General features: G+C 42.0%; 1 protein-coding gene across 7 annotated transcripts in view; it reads right to left on the bottom strand.

The window, feature by feature from the left end:
• The window catches only part of ANKRD11 (ankyrin repeat domain containing 11), a 243,221-nt gene extending 223,962 nt beyond the window's left edge, over positions 1-19,259 (bottom strand). For 6 of the 7 annotated variants that reach the window (XM_053666583.1, XM_037142310.2, XM_053666584.1 and 3 more), the window contains exon 1: positions 18,915-19,259. The gene's annotated coding sequence lies outside the window, so the exon portion shown is untranslated. The remainder of the gene's footprint in view (positions 1-18,914) is intronic. The other variant, XM_037142312.2, reaches the window with a different exon arrangement.
• Positions 19,260-21,056: the final 1,797 nt, after the last annotated feature.

The raw sequence follows: 21,056 nt of genomic DNA, 5'->3' as shown, positions 1-21,056 counted from the left end.
ACAATATTCCATTGTATGTATGTGTATATATATATATATATATATATATATATATATATATATATATACCACAAACTCCTTTATCCATTCAACCATCAATGCACACTTAGGTGGTCTCCATGTCTTGGCTATTGAGAATAATGCTGTTATAAACATGGGGGTGCAGATATATTTTCAAGTTACTGTTTTCATTTCCTTTGGATACTCCCAGAAGTGGAATTGCGGGACCACACAAGGATGGACAAAAGTAGGTTTACAATTTTTCATATGGAAAAAGGCAGATTATGATTATAGTAACATAAGAATAAACTGTTTCAGGCCTGGCTGGTGTAGCTCAGTGGATTGAGCACGGCGCTGCGAATTATACGATCGCGGTTCAATTCCCAGTCAGGGCACATGCTTGGGTTGCACGCTGGTTCCCTGCAGGCGGGTTCCCAGCAGGGGACGCACGAAAGGCAACCATACATTGATGTTTCTCTCCCTCCCTCCTTCCTCCCTTCCCCTCTAAGGATAAATAAATTTTTTTAAAAATCTAAAAAAAAATTTTAAAAAAAGAATAAACTGTTTCGTGTACTCATAACTATAAACCTCCTTTTAATTTTTTGAAGATACTCCATACTATTTTCCATAGTAGCTGCACCAATTTACATTCCCACCATCACTTTTATCTCCACATCTGCATGAATTCCTCTTTTGTGTGTAGTTTGCCAAATAGTATTTTAATTCCATCTTTCCTTCTACATTGATTAACTGAGATTCAACTAAAGAAAGGTTATGTACCTTCTTCCCATTTTGTTTGTATTTCTATCACTATGGACTAAACATCTGCTTCATTCTGTGGTTATAAAAATCTTGAAGAAAATCTTCAAATTTCAGGATGCACCTGAAATTGACTTCAGAAAGGTTGTACATATTTACTTACACTCCCTCAGAACTATTTCAATCTGCCACCTTTATATACCCCCATCAACAATAATTATGTACTAATAAATTCATTTGATGAAAAAAAGGCTAATTGTTTTCCTTGGCATTTTATTGCCATCAGAGTGAAACCTCCTTTGTGTATCTTCACTGTTCATTTGTTTTCACTTTTCCCCATTTGTCTTTTTATATAGCACTGCATTTTACCCCTGCCATCTAGGTTTTTATGAGATCTTTGATTCACTGAGACTATTACTACAAATGTAACAATCTGGAATATGTGAAGCACAGGGCAGTGAGAGCCCCGTGACACATGACAGGGACAGCCCTGGTGTATGGTACATAATGAAATGCACAGCACTTGGGGCACTTGTGTTCTATTTGTATTGCAAAAAAGAGACCTAAATTCATGATCAATGGCAGTGTATTTTCTCCCCACCTCCATTAACACTTATATTTTAATTATGTCACATTCAATATAAATTAATATTTACATTAATCATAAATACAAACTTATATTTTATAGTTATTTTAGCTTACAGGCCATGTTTTAAGATTTTATTTATTTTTAGAGAGAGGGGGAGAAAGAGGGAGAGAAAATAATGTGAGATATTTTGAGATACATGAGAAAAACATTGATCAGGTGCCTCTCTCACATGCCCCTAAAGGGGGCTAAGCCCAAAACCCAGACATATGCACTGACAAGGAATAGAACCAGAGACCTGCTTTGCAGGAAAATGAACAACCGAGCCGCAGTGGCCAAGGCTGGGACATTTTTTATTCAACTGAAAATCTTGCATTGAGATATAGGTGAGTCCCAGTAAGAACAATCAAACATAACCCTTTTTCTTTAGAGAAACTTTCATGCATAGTTAAAAAGATTTCACAACTGTAGATATCAACAATAGTATGTAAATGTTGTATTTATATTGTATCAATATGATGAAGGCTATCTTAATCATATTTATTTAATTTTAATTCAATGCTAACAAATTGTCCAGGTATAGATAATCTGTCTTGGTATTTATCCAAGGGCTACATTTGTAGTTTGTGTTTTCTTGGTAAAAATATTTCCCTAATACACATATATCCACATGAAATCAATTTTTATAAATAGTATGAGGTAAACATCAGTTTTTCCCCCAAATGAATGATTTGTATAATTTATTAAAAGTTTTTTATATATTTGCCCACTGATTTAAATTCCATCTTTATAAATTTCTGAAGCTTAGGGGAAAGTATGGAAATACAGAAAATATCTTATGTTAGACATTTAGTGGAATATACTGCAGAGTGATAAAAATAATACATGTAAGGCCCTGGCCAGCTAGCTCATTTGGTTGGAACATCATCTGGATACAACAAGGTTGTGGATTCAATCCCCAGTCAGGGCACATACTAGAATCAACCAATGAATACATAAATAGGCGCAACAACAAAAAACCTCTCTCTCTCTAAATCAATGTTAAAAAAATTAATATATGTAAAAAATTGGACCCATCAAAAATCAAAGAAAGCATGTTGAATATTTTCTCTTTATTTGGAAAAGAACTTTCTATAACATCACCAATTAAGGAGCACATCAGTACATTTGACTATATAAAACTGTAAAACTGATATTATCAAAGTTAAAATCCAAAAAAATGAGAGAGCATATCTCTTAACTTTTTGATGATAGCTGTTCTAAAAGATGTGGGATGATACGTCACTGTGGTTTTATGTCACTGTGTATTTATGTCTAGTGATGTTGAACATCTTTTCATGTTGACTTTTTGTATATCTCCTTTGGAAAATGTTTATTCAGGTCCTTTGCCCATTTTTTAACTGGGTTATTTTTTTGCTACTGAATTGTATAATATCTTTATATTTTTTGAATATTTTGGCCCTTATGAGATACATGGCTTGCAAATATTTTTCCCCATTCTGTTGGCTTTTTCACTTTGTTGATGTGAATGAACTTGCTATACCTTATTAAAGAAAGGGACATAAAAAACAAACAAATGATACAAATAATAACATGTTAACAATAAAACATTAATAGAAATTCACCAACATCTGGAATGAACTTCACTTTTACATTTTACATTCCAAAGAGTAATTTTTTACTATATAATCAAATTGGAACATTTGAGAAATAGCCCTATACAAAGCTGAAACCTAAAACCACTGCCTCAACCACACCATGTTCCTACCTGCCAGAACCTATCAGCCATACACTGTGGCCTTTAGGCAAGGAAACTGGCATGCTCTCCCCTAATGGGAGCCAAAGAGAACCACTAGCTGAGCAAGGTACTTCCTCCCCCAAAATGCAGTGAGCAATACACCAGAAGAATTTATTCATAGAAATCAACCTCACCAAACAGTATCAATTATTAGTAATACAAATCGAAGCTTCCAGGTCAAATTGTGAATTTATTTAATTCAGGGAAAAAATTGTATGAATGAAGTCTCATTTGTCTCTCCACTCTAAATCTTATTAGGTGACAAAAGCAATTACAATTTCAGCAGTAAAAGCTACAGTTTTGGAAAATGAGCCACCAATAACAAATATTTACATGGGAAGTTAAAAAAATACCTTACATTGGAGGTAAAAACACAGGTTCTAGTTCTAATTCTCAAACCTTATAAACGTAAGTGTGGGTGGGAATCAAAACTGGCACATCAGACCATGCATATAACTGAAACATGTTATGTTATTCTGTTTGCTAGAAATCTCTCCCCCTTCCTTTACATGCCAGCAACCAACTTATAGACTTCCCAAAAGATTTGAAGCTATCAACTTAAAAAACAGGTAAAGCTTAGAACTACAGTTTGCATCTGGTACCTCTGTATCTATTATTTAAAATGCAATGGATGGAATTCTAGCCAAGATGGAAGTGTAGGTAGATACACTTTGCCTCTTTGCACAACCGAAAGAAGGATAACAACAAATTTAAAAACAAACAAAAAAACTGCCAAAAAAGCTAATAATGTCATGAAAGTCTGGCAACAAAGGAGTTAAAGAAGAAATATTCATTCAGACTGGTAGGAGGCGTAGAGACAGGCAGCCGGGGTGGAGAGAATGTACAGCAAGGTGGTGGCTGGAGGACCCCATGGGCAAGACAGCGGCTGGCGTATGGGGTGGTCCAAAATTTTGTGTGTGGATAAACCAGGAGAAACAACTAGAGTGAGACAGACCACAAAACCCAGGGTTACAGTACAGGAAAAGAAAGCCTCAAAACCTCTGGCTGTAAAAACCTATGGGGGTTACAGTGGCAGGAGAAACTCCCAGACTCACAGGAGGGTTCATTGGAGAGATCCTCAGGGTCCTAGAACATACACAAACCCACCCACCCAAGAATCAGATCAAGAAGAGCCCAACCTGCTTGTAGGTAGCAGGGGAAGTGACTGAAAGCTGAAGGAGAGCCAAGCAAGTGGCACTGTTCCCTCTCAGACTCCTCCCCATGTACAGCACCACAACAAAGAAACGTGGATTGCCTTGCCCTGAGAAATACCTAAAAGTCCGCCCCTTACAACGTAACAGGTACACCCAGACAAAGAAATATGGCCCAAATGCAAGAACAGATCAAAGTTCCAAAAATAATGAAGAGATAACCAATCTATCAGATGCAGAGCTCAAAAACTGGTAATCAGGATGCTCACACAAATGGCTGAGTATGGTCACAAAATGGAGGAAAAAGTGAAGACTATAAAAAGTGAAATAAAGAAAAATATACAGAGAACCAACAGTGAAGGGAAGGAAACCAGGACTCAAATCAACAATCTGGAGCAGAAGGAAGAAATAAACATCCAACCAGAAGAGAATGAAAAAAAAAAAAACAAGAATTTTTTAAAAATGAGGAGAGGCTTTGGAACCTCCAGGACAACCTTAAACGTTTCAACATCTGAATCATAGGATTGCCAGGAGGATAAGAGAAACAGCAAGAAAATGAAAACTTATCTGAAAAAATAATGGAGAACTTCCCCAATCTGGCAAAGGAAATAAGACTTCTAGGAAGTCCAGAGAGTCCCAAAGAAGTTGGTCCCAAGGAGGAACAGACCAAGCATAATCACATTTCTCAAGATTAAAGATAAGGAGAGAATCTTAAAAAGCAAGAGAAAAGCAGAGAGTTACCTCTAAAGGACTTCCCATAAGACAACCAGCTGATTTCTCAAAAGAAACCTTGCAGGCAAGAAGGGGCTGGGAAGAAGTATTCAAAGTCATGAAAGGCAAGGACCTATATCCCAGATTACTCTATCCAGCAAAACTCTCATTTAGAATGAAAGGGCAGATCAAGAGCTTCCCAGACAAGGTCAAGTTCAAGGAGTTCATCATCACCAAGCCCTTATGATATGAAATGTTAAAAGGACTTATCTAAGAAAAAGATGATAAAAAATATGAACAGTAAAATGACAACAAACTCACAGGTACCAACAACAAAACAAGCCCAAAACAAAAACAAACTAAGCAAACTAGAACACAACAGAATCACAGAAATGGAGATCACATGGAGGGTTATCAGCGGGAGGGGGGAGAATAGAGGAAAAGGTACAGGGAATAAGAAACATAATCGGTAGGTAGAAAATAGCAGGGGGAGGTTAAGAATAGTATAGGAAATGGAAAAGCCAAAGAACTTATGTGTACAACCCATGGGCATGAACTAAGAAAGAGAAATGCTGGTGGGAGGAGGGTACAGAGCAGAGGAGAATAAAGGGGAAGGAAAAAATGGGACAACTGTAACAGCATAATCAATAAAATATATTTCCTAAAAAATGCCATGGTTTAGCCCTGGCTGGTGTGGCTCAGTGGATTAAGTGCCAGCCTTCAAACCAAAGGTTCGATTCCCAGGCCGGGCAGATTGGCTGGGTTGCAGGCTAGGTCCCTGGTTAGGGGTTTGTGAAAGGCAACCAACCAATCGATGTAGCTCTCACACATTGATGTTTCTCTCCTCTTTCTCCGTCCCTACCCATCTTCTAAAAATAAATAAGCAGCCCTTGCTGGTGCAGCTCAGTGGACTGAACTCAGGCTGTGAACCAAAGGGTCGCCAGTTCCATTCCCAGTCAGAGCATATGCCTGTGTTTCGGGCCAGGTCCCCAGTGCGGGTCATGCGAGAAGCAACCACACATTGATGTTTCTCTCCCTCTCTTTCTCCCTCCCTTCCTCTCTCTCTAAATGAATAAATTTAAAAACTTACATAAATAAATAAGTCAATAAATAAGCAAATAAAATCCCATGTTTTAAAATTTCTTTATGACTTTAGCCTGCAAACGACTCCACAAAAAGAATGCAGTCTGAGGATGACAAGGTACTCAATGTATTTCCTTTCACCTTAAACCTAACAGCCCAGGACAGACTGACTTCAATCCTAGATGCAAACACTTGGAAACCAAATATCCTTGATTAGTCCCACTGATCTTTAATTATTTTTATGTAACCTGATTCACTGAAAGCCTAGCCCTGGGTTGGGGGGGGGGGGGATAACGTGACTAAATGGCAATGGAAAAAATACAATAAAGATTAAATCAAAATTAAAATTTAAAAAAAAAAAAAAGAAGCAAGCAAGCACAGCCCTCAAAACCATCCTGGGCAAACTAAGAAACAATAACAAGCCAACTTCAGGTCCTCTATTGGCTCAAATAAAGTTTTACAAAATTCAAACAGAAGCTCAATGGCTGTATGCCCACTGCTCGAGACTCTCCCGGAGTCCTGGGCCCCACCCACACTGGGATCCATTATGTCAGGGGCGAATAACTTACAGATCTAGACTGAACTGCTCTGTAGCTTCTAAATAAATGTGGTCTGCTAATCAAGAAAGGTCAGTGGTTGCCCTGACTGGATAGCTCCCCTGGAGCACTGTCCCATGCACTGAAAAGTTGTGGGTTCAATCCCAGTCGGGTGGGTACAGAAGGTAACATTGCCATGTTTCTCTCTCTCTTATTGATGTTCCTCTCCCTCTCTCTCTCTTCCCCCCTCTTTCCTCCTCTCCTTCTAAAATCAATAAACATATCCTTGGTTAAGAATTAAAAAAAACAAAAAGGATAGTGGTTGGATTGGCCCTGTGACAGTGTAACAACTGTAAAGACTAGTCCTCTCCTTCAGATAAACAGCAGGTGTCAACCAAAGAAAGGTAAAATGTTTTAATGTTATAGAAGGGTTGGTAACAAGAGGGATTTAGCAGAACTGTGAAGAGCTGAAGTAAAAATAAATACAAGGAAGTTAGTGCACCACACATAGGCCTGGCCCTGAGGCAACTCCCTTCAAGTGCACCTTGCCCGGGGAAACCTGCAAAAGTTAGGCTGACCAAAACATTTACTTTTGCCCTGCATTTATTTCTGTATCTGTTATTAAACTGTATGCAATTCAGGGCCCCAACAGAAACAGTAGAGCCAACAAACAACCATCAACCAAAGGCTCCCTAGCTAAGCCAAAATCCTGGGTTCTACCAGTGCCCACTCACAGACAGACCAAAGGACAAAGTTCTTCGGATCACAGCACATGATAAATGGTGCTATGACAGAGCAGGATAAAGGCTACATTCTGCTGACTAGAGGCAAATCATGAACTCTCACACTAGTTAATATGTTTGGCACACACTTAATGTATTACACGTTCCTTGCATAGAGTGCTATGTATTTCCTGCCAGGTGTTCATTCTTTTTCAGGCCATAAGCCCTTTTCTAAGTTTTAAGATTGATCTTTCAAGCAAATATTGATTAAGTATCTACTGGTATTTTCATAAAACTATGGGAGACAGAAAATAAACACAAGCCAAAGAAAAGCCTAATTGTGAATTTGGGCAAATAACAAAAAATACCTGTTCTTCCTTCCACCATAGCCTCCACCTGCAGACTGACTATTTCTCCAGACCCCAAAATCTCTAGCCACTCCTATATGAACTCAAAACTACTATCCTTGGCCTGCAGTTTATACTGTCTAAATTAAACTGAGGGCAAGGACAAGATTCTGTCTTGGACATAAAAGATGTTCAAACTAAATGTCTGCTGATCTGAAAAGAGTCACCTGGGAATTTCCAGGCTCTTGGCTTCTGCCTGTCATACTTCCCAGACAGCATTTCCTCTCCCCACCAAGCTGCCCATTCTCCCTCCAGAGTGCAAGGCATCACAAGGCCAGGGTCATTTGGGCTCATCACAGCACAGAGATGGAGTATGGCATGCAACAGGCATAAGATAGAAAGCACCATGGCCTAGTCTCCCCCTTCAACCCTCTTTTCTCCACTGCCTTTGCTCTGTCCTTTTATAAAACTGCTCATCTCAGTATGGGTGGACCTGGAGAACACTATGCTAAGTGAAATAAGCCAGTCAGAGAAAGACAAATACCATATGATTTCATTCATATGTGGAAACTAATGAATAAACTTGAACTAACAAGCAAAGTAAAGACAGACTCACATATAGAGAGGACGGCTCAAAAGAGGGAGGGAGGTTAGGGAGTGGTGGATTGAGCAAAAATGAAAAAGGACTCATGGACATGGGGTGGTTGTGGGGGTGGGTATAAGGAGACTAAATGGTAATAGAAAAAAACACGATAAAAAAATTTTAAACTACTCCTCAGTTGTTGGTTCCATTCTATCCACCCTAAATCAATTTAGCTTCTCATTTCCAAGCATTTTTACATAAATATGTTAGCTACCAAATACCGTTAAGTTGTTACAACTTGCCCATGCATACCACTTTAAGGGTCCCCTCCTCATTTCAAGTTTCTCTAGATCCTCTTAGGAACCTGTTATCCCACACTTTTCTTAGAACGAGGTCCTCCTCCTCTTGCCTGAGACATCCTTCTCTCACTGACAGGGCCTGATCCAGGTTTTATTATATGCACTTTCACTCCTCTGTCACTCTTCTAGGATGGACATTTTGGCCATTCATCTGAATCCAAGTATTATTCCTACAACAAATTTTAAGCCCCTTCATTCATTTCTAACTGGTTATTTTACAATTTTTCCTAGAAAAAAAGGCCTTCCTGCCTTCTATAATAGTGCTTCTAGCAAGACATATTTTAAACCTGATATTCATCCAAAAGCAGAGAATGGTGAGGGTAAAAGATAAACTAGACAACAAAACAATTGCCTTACCTTCACCTCTTTTCATAGCAGTGCCAATCTGAGATAATTCTCTCTCCCCCAAATTTCCATAGGCACCCCTTTCCCGACATCCCAAGTTTAAGCACTGAAGTACTGCAAAGCCTTCTACTCAACAGTCACTCTGACTTTCATCTGGCCTGTCCGCCACTGTCAGACTGACACATCATGTCCTGCCCCAGGCAATGTAATGCCCCTTCCTCAGCAGGCCAACGGACCAAGTATAGGCATCAACATTCCAAGTCCCATACAATTTGACAGTCCATTTTTCTAGCTTTATCTGCTACCATTTTCTTTCACGGGCTCTATGTTCAAACAGGTCTGGCTGACATTCTCACATTACATCCCTTCCAGCCTTTGTCCAGAGTCTTCCCAGTCTACAATGGCCTCCCCCTGCTCTCTGCACACTGACATTGCATCAATTCTTAAATAGCACTTCCTCCATTACACCTCCTGGATTGCAGAGCCAGAAACACTTTCTCTCCTCTGAACTCTGGCCTCTTTTCATAGTACCCAAGTGTATCTCCTTCTCTCCAGTTTCAGGGAAGGGCAATGTCCCAGTCATCTGTTTCTACAACACAGCCTTGCAGACAGTGAGCAACCAATAAATATGTGACTAAATCAGTATAAGCAAAAAAAAAGCTAAGTTTGTCTACTCATAGAAACCCTTCCCAGTAAAACACATAAATCATTCCAGCTGCAAAAAGACACAAAACTTTCCCCCCCACCATACAGCAGTCCACATTTTGAAATGTAATCAGATAAGCCAGACATCAGTTGTACAGTGCTTTGAAACTGTGGTAAGTGGGTGAATAATTAATTTTAAAAACAAACAAACAAAACAAAGATTATATTCTTCAAAACTGCCAAAGTCATGAAAAATATAAAAAAAAACTAAAAAACTGCTACAGACAGGAAGGCAATAAGGAGGAATGACAACTAAATACAATCTGGGATGCTGAAACAATGGAAGAACATTAGAGGAAAACCAGGTGAATTCCAAATGAAGTCTGGGGTTTAATTAATAGTAACATACCAATGTTAATTTCTTAGCATGGTGAACCTTACCATTGTTATGTAAAAGGTTAGCTAACATTAAAGACCTGGATAAAGAACATAATGGAACTCTCTGTACTATTTTTGCAACTTTTTTGTGTATCTAAAGTTTTTCCAAAATAAAAACCATGTCCTTTAAATAAAACCATGTCCAGGATGTGTATTTTCCACCACACTCACTGATCCCCCATCAATGCCAGACAACACTGCCTGACAGATGGCACTAAGGATTTCCAAGAGGCAAAACTATTCTGGTAAACCAAGGCAAAGCCCAAAGCCAGGTGCACAAATGATCAGATCCAACCTCATGTACTATAACAGTATCCATGGAACCCTAGTGTGGTCCACAGAATATTGCCCCCAAAGAAGGCCACATCCTAATCCCTGGGACCTGTGGGTATTTTAGATTACACAGCAAAGGAGAATTATGTTTGCAGATGAAATTAAGGTTACTAATCAGCAGATAGAGAGAGTACCCTGGGTTACCCAGGCAGGCCCAATATAATCACAAGGGTCCTTAAAAGTGGAAGATGGAGGCAAAAGAGTGAGGAAGGAGATTGTGGCTTTGGAAGGTCAAAGAGATGCAACATTGCGAGCTTTAAGAATAGACGAAAGGGCTCTGGACTAGTAGCTCAGTTGGTTAGCACATCATCCTAACATACCAAGATTGTGGGTTTGACCCTGGTCAGGGCACATATAAGAATAAATCAGTGAGCCCTGGCCAGTGTAGCTCAGTGGATTGAGCGCGGGCCTGCAACCAAAGGATCACCTTTTGATTCCCAGTCAGGGCACATGCCTAGGTTGCAGGCAAGTTCCCAGCAGGGAGCGCACGAGAGGCAACCATACATTGATATTTCTCTCCCTCTCTCCTTCCCTTCCCCTCTAAAGATAAATAAATAAAATGTTTTTAAAAAGAAAGAATAAATCAATGAATGCATCATTAAGTGGAACAACAAGTTGATATTTCTCTCTCCCTTTCTCTCTAAAGGCAATTTTTTTTTAAATTTTTTAAAGAATGGAGGAAAGTGCCAAGGAATGTGAACAGTTTCCCGTAGAGCCTTCAGAAGGTCCCAGCCCTGCTGACACCTGGATTTTAGCCCAGTAAAACCCATGTCAGGCTATTATGTTACAGAACTGTAAAGTAAATTTGTATTGTTTTAAGGCACTAGTTTGTGGCAATTTATTACAGCAGCAACGGAAAACACTAAAATATTTTTAAAATACATTTTCTCTAAATTTAAGAGCTTGTATTTTCCTTCCGCCCTCACAACCTATGTCACCTCCTCTAACATACAGAGGGATGGGACATATGTAGTGAAAGAACATATACTGGGGCTCAGAAAAAACATCAAGGAAAAGAAAAAGGGGCTATAGAGTTCAATTCTAGGACAGACTGTCTCTCCACCTTTCTAAAACTACATTGTGTCATTGGTCTTTACTTAAAAATCATTAAAGTTATTGCTCCAACATAGTCTTCTTTAAAAAGTCAATTATCTGATAAGAACCCAAGTTTAGCAGAATCATATCTAATCTCTTTACCAAGGGAAAAAAACAAGGTTTGCATATAAATATCATTAAGGTTATACGTGCTGAAAATTACTTAAGCTGTGAGTGAAAGGACCTATCACTTTTCTAAGTTTCATACCTAAAGATAAAGAACACAATTCAAAGATTACTTGTCTCGCTCATGTGCTGGGAAGAAAAATTCCTATAAAAAATATTTGGAGTATTAGCAAAATAAAGACTAAACTAGACTATTCTCTCGAAGTAATGAAAATACCTAAGTGAGTAATCTAAATATATTTGGAGCAAATCATACACCTTTAACAAAGAAAAACTCAGTCTAAAATTTCTTTGAAACTAGAACCATTAAGAGGTTGTGGAATATCAACCTAATACTGCAAGTTCTTCAAAGTTTCAGACCCCTGAACGCCAGGTTTACTTCTTTGTAATCGTCCAAAAAGGCAAGATTTCTTTTTAAGTGTTCTGCACATCCTTTAATTAGCCAGGCATTTCTGTAATTTTTTATAGTTAATTCCTTTAAGAGTGTCACTTCGGGGTTTTTTTTTGTTTTTACTTCCTGTTTTACAGGATGTAAAACCACATTTAGAAACGTGGTACATACTAGCAAGGCTTAATTCAAGAGTAATAAGGTTCCTCACTGCTTCTCTCACCCTATTTTAGGTAAGTTTACATAGTATGACCATAATGACCTCACATTTACATTATCACTAAGAATTAAATGAAAAATCTCTTTTTGCCATATATGAATGCAGTGAGAAAAATAATCATAACTTTAGCCAAAACCTTGTAAACCAAGCATCCTATGCAATCTTCTCATTATTTAGAAATAGTCATTATTCCAGGACATTAGCATTCTCAGTCTGAAGACTAACACTGAAAGTAGAAGGAAGAGACACTTAATACTTATAAGTAGAGAAAAGAAGTCTATTTGCTACATTTTAGATGGAAAAAAAACCCTAAAAATTAGTATTTACAAGTTAAATTACAATTCCAGTCATTCTTAAAAGTCACATTTTTTAGATTTTAAACAAGTCACCAGGAGAGAAGGGGATTTTATGAATTTTATTTAACCTTGACAAAAAACTTTGATCTAAATGATCAAAATCACTTTATGTTAAGAAAAAGCCAACATTTTTATATAGTGAACAGGTGCACACTGGTTTCTTTACAAGTGAAAAAGGAGTGCCTACAGATTTTCAGGATAATAAATAATTCACTGTACCTGTGCCAAGGGCAGAACTGGAAGCCTAGATCTTGCCCTCACCCCAGCAGTACAAACACTGTAACACGGGTTCCCTGACAGCCACCTCAATTTTGGCCTGGGGAGGGATGGGGACACATGTCATCAAAGAAGCCTTGGCCGAGCAACAGGATTTTCAGTCCTTTCACACTGAAAACCCACTTAACTCTGTAATCACAGAACCAGCAAGTTCTAAAATGATGTCTTTAAGTATTTTCAACCACAAGCAATTCCTCTTGTCCCTTACTACCTAAAAAGCCAAAAACCCTGCAAATCCAACTCACTGTACCCAAACCAAGAACTCAAATCTCTACCACCTAAATTATACCTATAATTAGTCTTTTCAAAAGCAGCCATTTTGTCAGTAACATAATGGTTCATTTTTTAAAATATTTTATTTATTTATATTTAGAGGGGAAGGGAAGGAGAGGAAGAGAAATATCAATGTTGCCTCTCATGCATCCCCCACTGGGAACTGGCCTGCAACCCAGGCATGTGCCCCGACTGGGAATCGAACCGCAATCTTTTGGTTCACAGGGATGTGCTCAATCCACTGAGCTACACCAGCCAGGGCATAGTTCATTTAAAAAAAAATAAACATAAATGGGAAAATACAACACACAACTCTATTTTGGCATGTTTCCCTCCAAAGAGGTTTTTTTCCCCCCATTAAAATGATAAAACTGGAGGAGGGGGTATGTTAAAGGGCCACCTCCACTCTGGGGAATTTATATTTAAACTGAGGCTTTGGCCCAAACACCCACGAAATTTTTTATAGGGTTAGAAAACAAACAAACAAACAAACAAACACGCTAAACTTTCAAAGCACAGTACTAGAATGCTAAACCAACCACTTATGTTACATGTGGCCAGGCACTCAAAGTTCTACATGAAATACCTAAGGACCATGAGGAGAAAAGTAACAAACTATGTACACTCAGCAACCCTTGGACTATGGCCCTAAAAGCACCAGTCCTCTTAAAACTGCTTTTACTGCCCTGGCTGGTGTAGTTCAGTAGATTAAGCGTGGGCCTGCGAACCAGTATATCATGGTTCAATTCCCAGTCAGGGCACATGCCTAGGTTGCAGGCCAGTTCCCAGTGGGGGACACACAAGAGGCAACCATACACTGATGTTTCTCTCCCTCTCTCCTTCCCTTCCCCTCTAAAGATGGATGAATAAAATCTTTAAAAAAAAAAAACTGCTTTTACTTTCCTTTGTTATTTTCCTTTATCTCTTATGTGCCAATTTTAAAAGCCATGTCCCACTGTAAAGGTTTTACAGTTTATCCATTACCTAAACTCTAAAGGCAAACTTATAATGAAAACAAGTGGGAAAATGGCCAATATGAACACAGCATAATTCCTGGTCAATCAAATAAATGAAAGTTTATTACTCTTATTTTCACCTTTCAAAATTATTCAAATACTTCCATATATAGGTATTAAACAATTCAAAATATTTCCTGAGCAAATTCTATAAAAAGTGCCATGGCCTAGCCTAGACACTGGGTGACCAAAGAAACTATCCCTATCATCATTAAGCTTACAGTCCTCCTATCACGGGGACAGACATAAACTAGTATAACATATTTGATCAATGTGTTAAGTTCTATGTGGCTATAACAAGGTGAGTGACCACTTTCCTTGGGAGTGATGATGAAGGCTCTGTAAGAGGAACCGGTTTTATCTAAGACCCAAAGATTAAGCAGGAGATCTGGGGCAGGGGGTGCTAGGATTTGCTAGATTGGCAGTGATGGACACTCAGCAGAACCCTGGTCCAGAAAGAATCAACAGGAGTCAAGGCCATGAAAAAATAAGGCACATGACCCTAGCTAGTGTGGTTCAGTTGATTGGCGCATCATCCTATACACTAAAAGGTTTCAGGTTTGATTCCCAGTCAGGGCATACACCTAGGTTGTGGGTTCAATCCCTAGTTGGGGTGCATACGGGAGGCAACTGATTCTCTCTCTCCCCTCTTCCTCTAAAATCAATAAATACATGTATTTTTAAAAAGCACAAAAAATAACAAAAACATATTTAAGTACACAGCTGAGTCTGGTTCTGGCTTAAAAGATACCATGAGTAAGACCCATCGATCAACCTCAAAAAAAGCCATTTGGGAATAGAAACATCTTTATCAGAATTAACAAAACTGTTGTTAAATGGATGGTTTCCTAAACCTAAAAAAAAAAGGCTTTTAATGTTGACTGTCTCTAACTGCCAGAGATACCCTCAGAACTGAGGATTGACACCCTCTTATATAGCTTTAAGATAAAACTGGAAAAGTTTAATGGCACAAAAATTCCATTTGAATTTTCAATTAACACACACAAAAATACTTCAAAATAATAATGTTTAGTTATTTGAGTTGATTCAATTTTTTTTGGTTTTTTGTTTTATTAATATTTATTTATTTCTAGAGAAAGGGGAAAGAGTGGGAGAGAAACATCAATGTATGGTTGCCTCCCACGTGTCCCCTGCTGGGGACCTGGCCTGCAACCCAGGCACGTGCCCCAACTGGGAATCGAACCAGCGACCCTTTGCCTCACAGGCCCATGCTCAATCCACCGAGCCACAGCAGCCAGGGCGAGTTCATTCAATTTTTTTATAAAGTTTATCAACCAGCCAAGTTCAATCAATACAAAGCACTGACTGACTAAACAGCAATAATAATCTAACAGCATGTGGTCAGACAAGTAACACATCATCATTTTCACCTATTAACTAGCAAATATGTTGCTACTGAAAGAAGCTCATCCATTACACTTATCATTGAATGATGAAGGGACTTTATACAGGGTTACACACAAAATAAATAAAACATTTATTTTGGCAACAAATGCAGATTATGCTCTGAACCAGCATTTACTAACACTCTCTAATTATGTTATTTAACTGATAATGAGCTCATTACCCATAGCATAAAAAAACTTCTCCTGATATGTAATAAAACACAAACTTACTGTCAAATATACTTAAAAACCCAAGGCACACAAAGCTTCTTGAAAAGTACTCAATATTCCTTAACTCTACTTGTAGAAAGTTCTACTTGTCACTGTATCAACACTGTAATTATAGCTAACACAACAGCCACTAGTCACAAGCAGCCCATCTGGTTTAGAAAGGCACACTACTGGTGCAGTGTGATTAACATGGCTGGTCCACAGAGGGTCTAGAGAAAAACATCAACAGCAGCAATCCAAGGAAGAAAGCTGACACAAAGTAAGAACTGCAAATGAGGAATTCAGAACTGTGTGGCACCTTTTAAAAACAAAGTTCTGGTAAATTTTGTTATGTATGTTTTACCACAATAAAAAATTTTCAAAAAAAAAAAAACTTCTGAAAGTTTCCAATTTGGATCAAATCTAGCAACATCTTTGGCTTTTTAACTAACTCAAGAGACATGCACAAAGAACACAGAAAAATGTCATAGCAACTTGGTCTTTGTTTCCTCCCATCTCATTCCATTCAAGAGGCCCAGCCTATCAAATGAGATCCTGCTTTTAAGCGTGAAACTACAGAAAGAGAACAACAGCTGAATGGAGGGTGGGGGAGGAAACACCAAAGATAGAGATCCAATACCGGGGTCACAATTAAAGTTGAGCAAGAAGTTTTTCCTTTTTTTAAACTACAGTTTCAAAGTAATGTCAGAATATTTGTGCAATAATGCTCAAAAAGACAAACAGAACTCTAGGTCTTCCAGGGCAGCCAACATTTAGTAAGAGAAATCAAGGTCTCAAAGACATCAAATAGCCAGTTTCAGGGTCTCTGATTTAGAACCTATTCAAGTTATGCCATTGACTAGGTTTGCACAAACCAAAAATAGTAACTTTCAATGGCATTTTTCTACAAGAAATATCATCTTACATTGTTCTGCTGAATTCGTCTTATCATCCCACCAGAAGGACCAAGATATTTTAAGTTTTCAATTCAACAACCGTGTACACTTTCACTCCTCAGTTGAAAAAGAGTGTTGAGGATATTGCTTAAATCACTTTAGGAAACTCACAATGTAGGGAAGCCTGAAATTTGATTTCTCTACAGAGAAATTCCCAAAACCACCCTGTTCTTCCAAAAAAGATATAAATCGTCTCATAACTTGCAGAAATTTAAGAATGCTGCATTTTAAATGTTAGGGGAAAAAAAGATGGTTCTCAAAGCATAGGGCCCGGCCCTCAGACCAGCTTAATCTTCCAAAAACCTCTTCTAAAACTTCCGGGAAGAAGATAGGATACAAGACTGGCTTTCCAAAAACGTAACAGAAGCAAAAAGCCTTGATGGGACACCAGAAACAGAGCAGACTTCAAAAAATTAAGACACCCCCCAAGATGGCGGGGATACAGAATTTAACAGCACAATCCCTCTTTGAGAGGGGACTGAATCCATGAGGCAGGGCCAACCACACACACACACACACACACACACACATTCTGCTACATATACACACACACCACCACCACCACCACCACCATCACCACCACCCCACCACCACCCTGCCAAGGGATGATGAAATGAGGAACGGAAATTAACATTTCAGGCAACGTCTCACATTGTTCCTGGAGGCCAAGGGCTGCTGTTGCAGCCACCACTGTTTCCCTCCCACCTGCCCCCCCCAATCCCGCCTACCTGGCCCCCAAACAACACCCTCTGCGCTGCTGCCCCGAATTCCTGCCCCTCTGCGAGCCCACGCGCGCCTCCTGCAAACCCGGCGCCCCCACTTTCCCTCCAGGGCCCCGGCCAGCCCGCCCGCTCCCGCTCAGAGCCCGAAACCCGCCAGCTCCCATTTCAAAACAGCGGTAATAATAGAGACACTGGGAATAACAACTACCACCGCTACCGCGAAAGCGCCCCTCCCGCAGGGTCAGAGGTTGGCGCCTGCGCTCCCCTGGTGTCCTGGGGCCCCCAGAACCCACCATAGCCCCCATCATAGCTGCCCGGGCCTCCCAGTCCCACCCAGCGGCCCCCAGCAGACCCTTAAAGCTGCTCGGGGCGCCCAGCCCCACCCCTTAGTCCCTCACGGCTATCCTGAGCCCCACACCCCCCAGCGCTCGCCAACTCCCTCCTCTAGCGCCTTCCATCAACTCCACAAGATTGCTCCAGGCGCCCCAGGCCCACCGTTGGCCCCTCATGGCTGCCCAGGCCCGCTCCAGAACCCACTCTCAGTCCCTCACCGCTCCCTTCGAGCCCCCAGGCCCGCCCCGGAGCCTACTCTCAGTCCTTCAAGGCTGCCCCGGCCACCATAGCCACTGTCGGCCCCTCACCGCTACCCCTAGGCCCAACCGGAACCCCCGTAGGAGCCTCAAACCCACCCCAGAGTCCCCCCCGTAGGCTGCTCGAGGCTGGCCAGACCCCCGGGCCCGCCCCAGAGATTTACCGTAGGCTACTCACCGCTCCCCAAACATCGTAGGCCTCCGAAGCCCACCCGGAACCCACCCTCAGTCCCTCACAACTGCCTTGGTCCGCCCCAGGGGCACCCTAAGCCCCTTACAGCTACCCCAAACCCCACCGTAGCCCACCATCAGCCCCTTGCCAAAGCCACAGGCTCGCCCGGAGCCCTGCGTCGGTTCCTCACGGCTGCTCCGGGCCCTCTACCCCACCCGAAGTCCATCTTCAGTCTCACAGGACTTCCCCAAGCTCCCCAGCCCCTCCGCGGAGGCCCCAGTTCGGCCCCTCACGGCTGCTCCAGGTTCCCTAGATGAACCAGAACCCTCAGGACTGCCCCCAGCCCCGCAGGCTCGCCTATACCTCCCTTCAGCCCCTCACGGCTGACCCAGGCCCTCAGGCCCACCCGAAGACCTCCATCGGCCACTCACGACTACTCAGAACTGCCCAGAACCACAAGGAGCCCACCCTCAGCCCCCCAGAGCTGGTCCAAACACCCCAGGCCCGGCTAAACCTCCCCCAGCAGCCCTTCATTAATGCCCCAGGTCCCCAGGCCCACCCGGAGCCCCCAGTCGGCCGCTCACAGATGCCCTGGACCCCAGGCCCGCCGGAGCCCGTTGTGCTGCTCCGCCCGGCCAGGAAGGCCTGCAGGCCGCGAGACGGTCCCACGACTCGGTGCCCACCACACCCGCGCCCCAGCGGTGGCTCTCACCCGGCTCCGGACGGCGCAGCTCCGCGGGCTCAGCGGCGGCGCGCAGGCGAGGCCATTCAGCCCCGACCCGGCTCCCGGCCCGCGGCCCGCGCGGGAAGGCGACGGAAGCGGCGCGGGCTCCGAGGCCAGCGAGGCGGCCCCTCGGGCGCGACCGAGCTCGGTGGCGCCGCAGTGGCTCGAGCGCTCACTGAGGGGGCGTTGGGCCGCGCGCTCCGTGGCGGCGCCTCCTGGCCTGTGGCCCTCGCTCCATCGCGATCCGGCTCGGGCGGCCTCCGGCTTCGGGACCCGCGACGGCTGCGGCGGGCGCCGTGCTCATGAGACGCCACTGCCCATTGGCCCGCCGTATCCGTCACCGCCATTGGCCCGCTCCGCTGGGCACCGGGCTGTTAACGTCACGACGTCAAGAAGGAAGTGCGCGAGGGGTGAAGGGGCGACGCGGAGATTGACGGCATTTGTGAAAAGCATGGGGCGGGACCAGAAGGACGTTCTGGGACGGATTGGTCAAGGTCGTACGTTCCTGCTCAATAGTCTTTGGGTTAGCAAGCGGCTGGATAGGCTGTCTGAGTCGCAAAGGGGAGGGTGGGTTGTTGTTTTTTTTTTTCCCGTTGTCGGACGTGACAATTGGCCTTTCTAAGCGCCGGAAGCGACGCAAAGAACTGTGGAGAAACGGGACTAGGTGTTTGAGGAGCTAGAAGAAAGAATGTGAGTCCGTTCAGCCGCAGCACCCACTGGGACTGGACTCGGACTGGAGGCCTTTGGCCATACGCTGAGAAACGTGTCCCTACCGCGGAGCCGTACACAATTCAACTCGTCTGAGCCCGCAAAGCGCGGAGCGCTTGATGGGGTCGTGCGGTGGTTCCTTGTTTGCGTGCGGCTGAGTCACGACCCACTTTTACTTTTGTTTGCTTGTTATGTTTGAGAGAGAAACATCATTACTTACGGTTTTATTGCCTGATTCCTGTGGGTACTGACCGGGGATCGAACCTACAATTTTGGCTATTGGAGACGTTCTAATCTACGGAGCTTCTTGGCCAGGGCAGTCTGACACCACATTAACGCTCGTGTTGCCACCTAGGAAACTGAAGTAGTGGTTGTGCCATAACCAGTCCCTCAGACTCCTATGGGGAGCCAGATTCTGCTCTTCCCACTCACAACCAATAACTTTCCTGGATGAGGGAGGACACCTCACAATAGCAGCAACCCATGTATAAGCTGGCATGCAACCTTGAAAAGATGACGCAGGAATACCTATATTTGCCTTATTTTAAGAATTACCTGGTAAGGCCCTGGTTCAGCTCATCTGTTTAGAGCATCTTCCTAGTAGGCCAAGGTTGTGGGTGTGATCCCGGCTCAGGGTACATACCTGGGTTTCTGTCGAAAGGCAACCAATCATCGGTATTTCCTCCTCTTTCTCCCTCCCTATCTCTCTAAAAAAAATAATAAATAGTTTTAATAAATAAATTAGGTTAAAATAAAAAAAAAGAATTGCCCTGGTCAAGTGACACAGTCGGTTAGAGCATCAATCCACACACACCAAAATGTGGGTTCCACTCCAAGGGTGTCTGTCTCTCTCTCCATCCCCAACCCCCCGAAAAGTCAATGAAAATATATCCCGGGGGGAGAATTAAAAAAGAATTACTTGGTAAAAATGATAAATCTTAGACCTCAGACCCCATACTCACCTATTGTATCAATCTAAATAGGAGGGAACTAGAAATTAGGGGGTTTTGGCTTTTTTGTTTGGTTTGAGGGTTTTGTTTTGTTTTGTTTTGTTGTCCCTGACAATACTCATCCTTGGGAAAATGTGAAAACCGCTGACCTTAGCCAAAGTACTCCCTCCAGAAATTTAAGTCGAAAATATGAATAAGGAAGTAATTTGCCTTGGAAACAATCTGAAAATATACTAAGATGAAAGCAAACTAAAGTTCTACAGAAGCTGAACCTCTACCTAGAAAGTGTACAGTAGCAAAAAGAAATGCAAACTAAAGGGAAAGAATTAAGCCATTTAATGAATTAATTCAAAAATGTTTATTGAGCTCTGACCAGTGTGGCTCAGTTGATTGGGCATGGTCCAGTGAAGTAAAAGGTCACCAGTTTGATTCCCCATCAGGGCATGTTCCTGAGTTGTAGGTTCTGTACCTG

This window comes from Artibeus jamaicensis, unplaced genomic scaffold, assembly GCF_021234435.1.
Source record: "Artibeus jamaicensis isolate MK-2021 breed Jamaican fruit bat unplaced genomic scaffold, CSHL_Jam_final contig_464, whole genome shotgun sequence".
Taxonomy (NCBI): Eukaryota; Metazoa; Chordata; class Mammalia; order Chiroptera; family Phyllostomidae; genus Artibeus; species Artibeus jamaicensis.
This window is presented reverse-complemented; position numbering and strand designations above follow the sequence as displayed.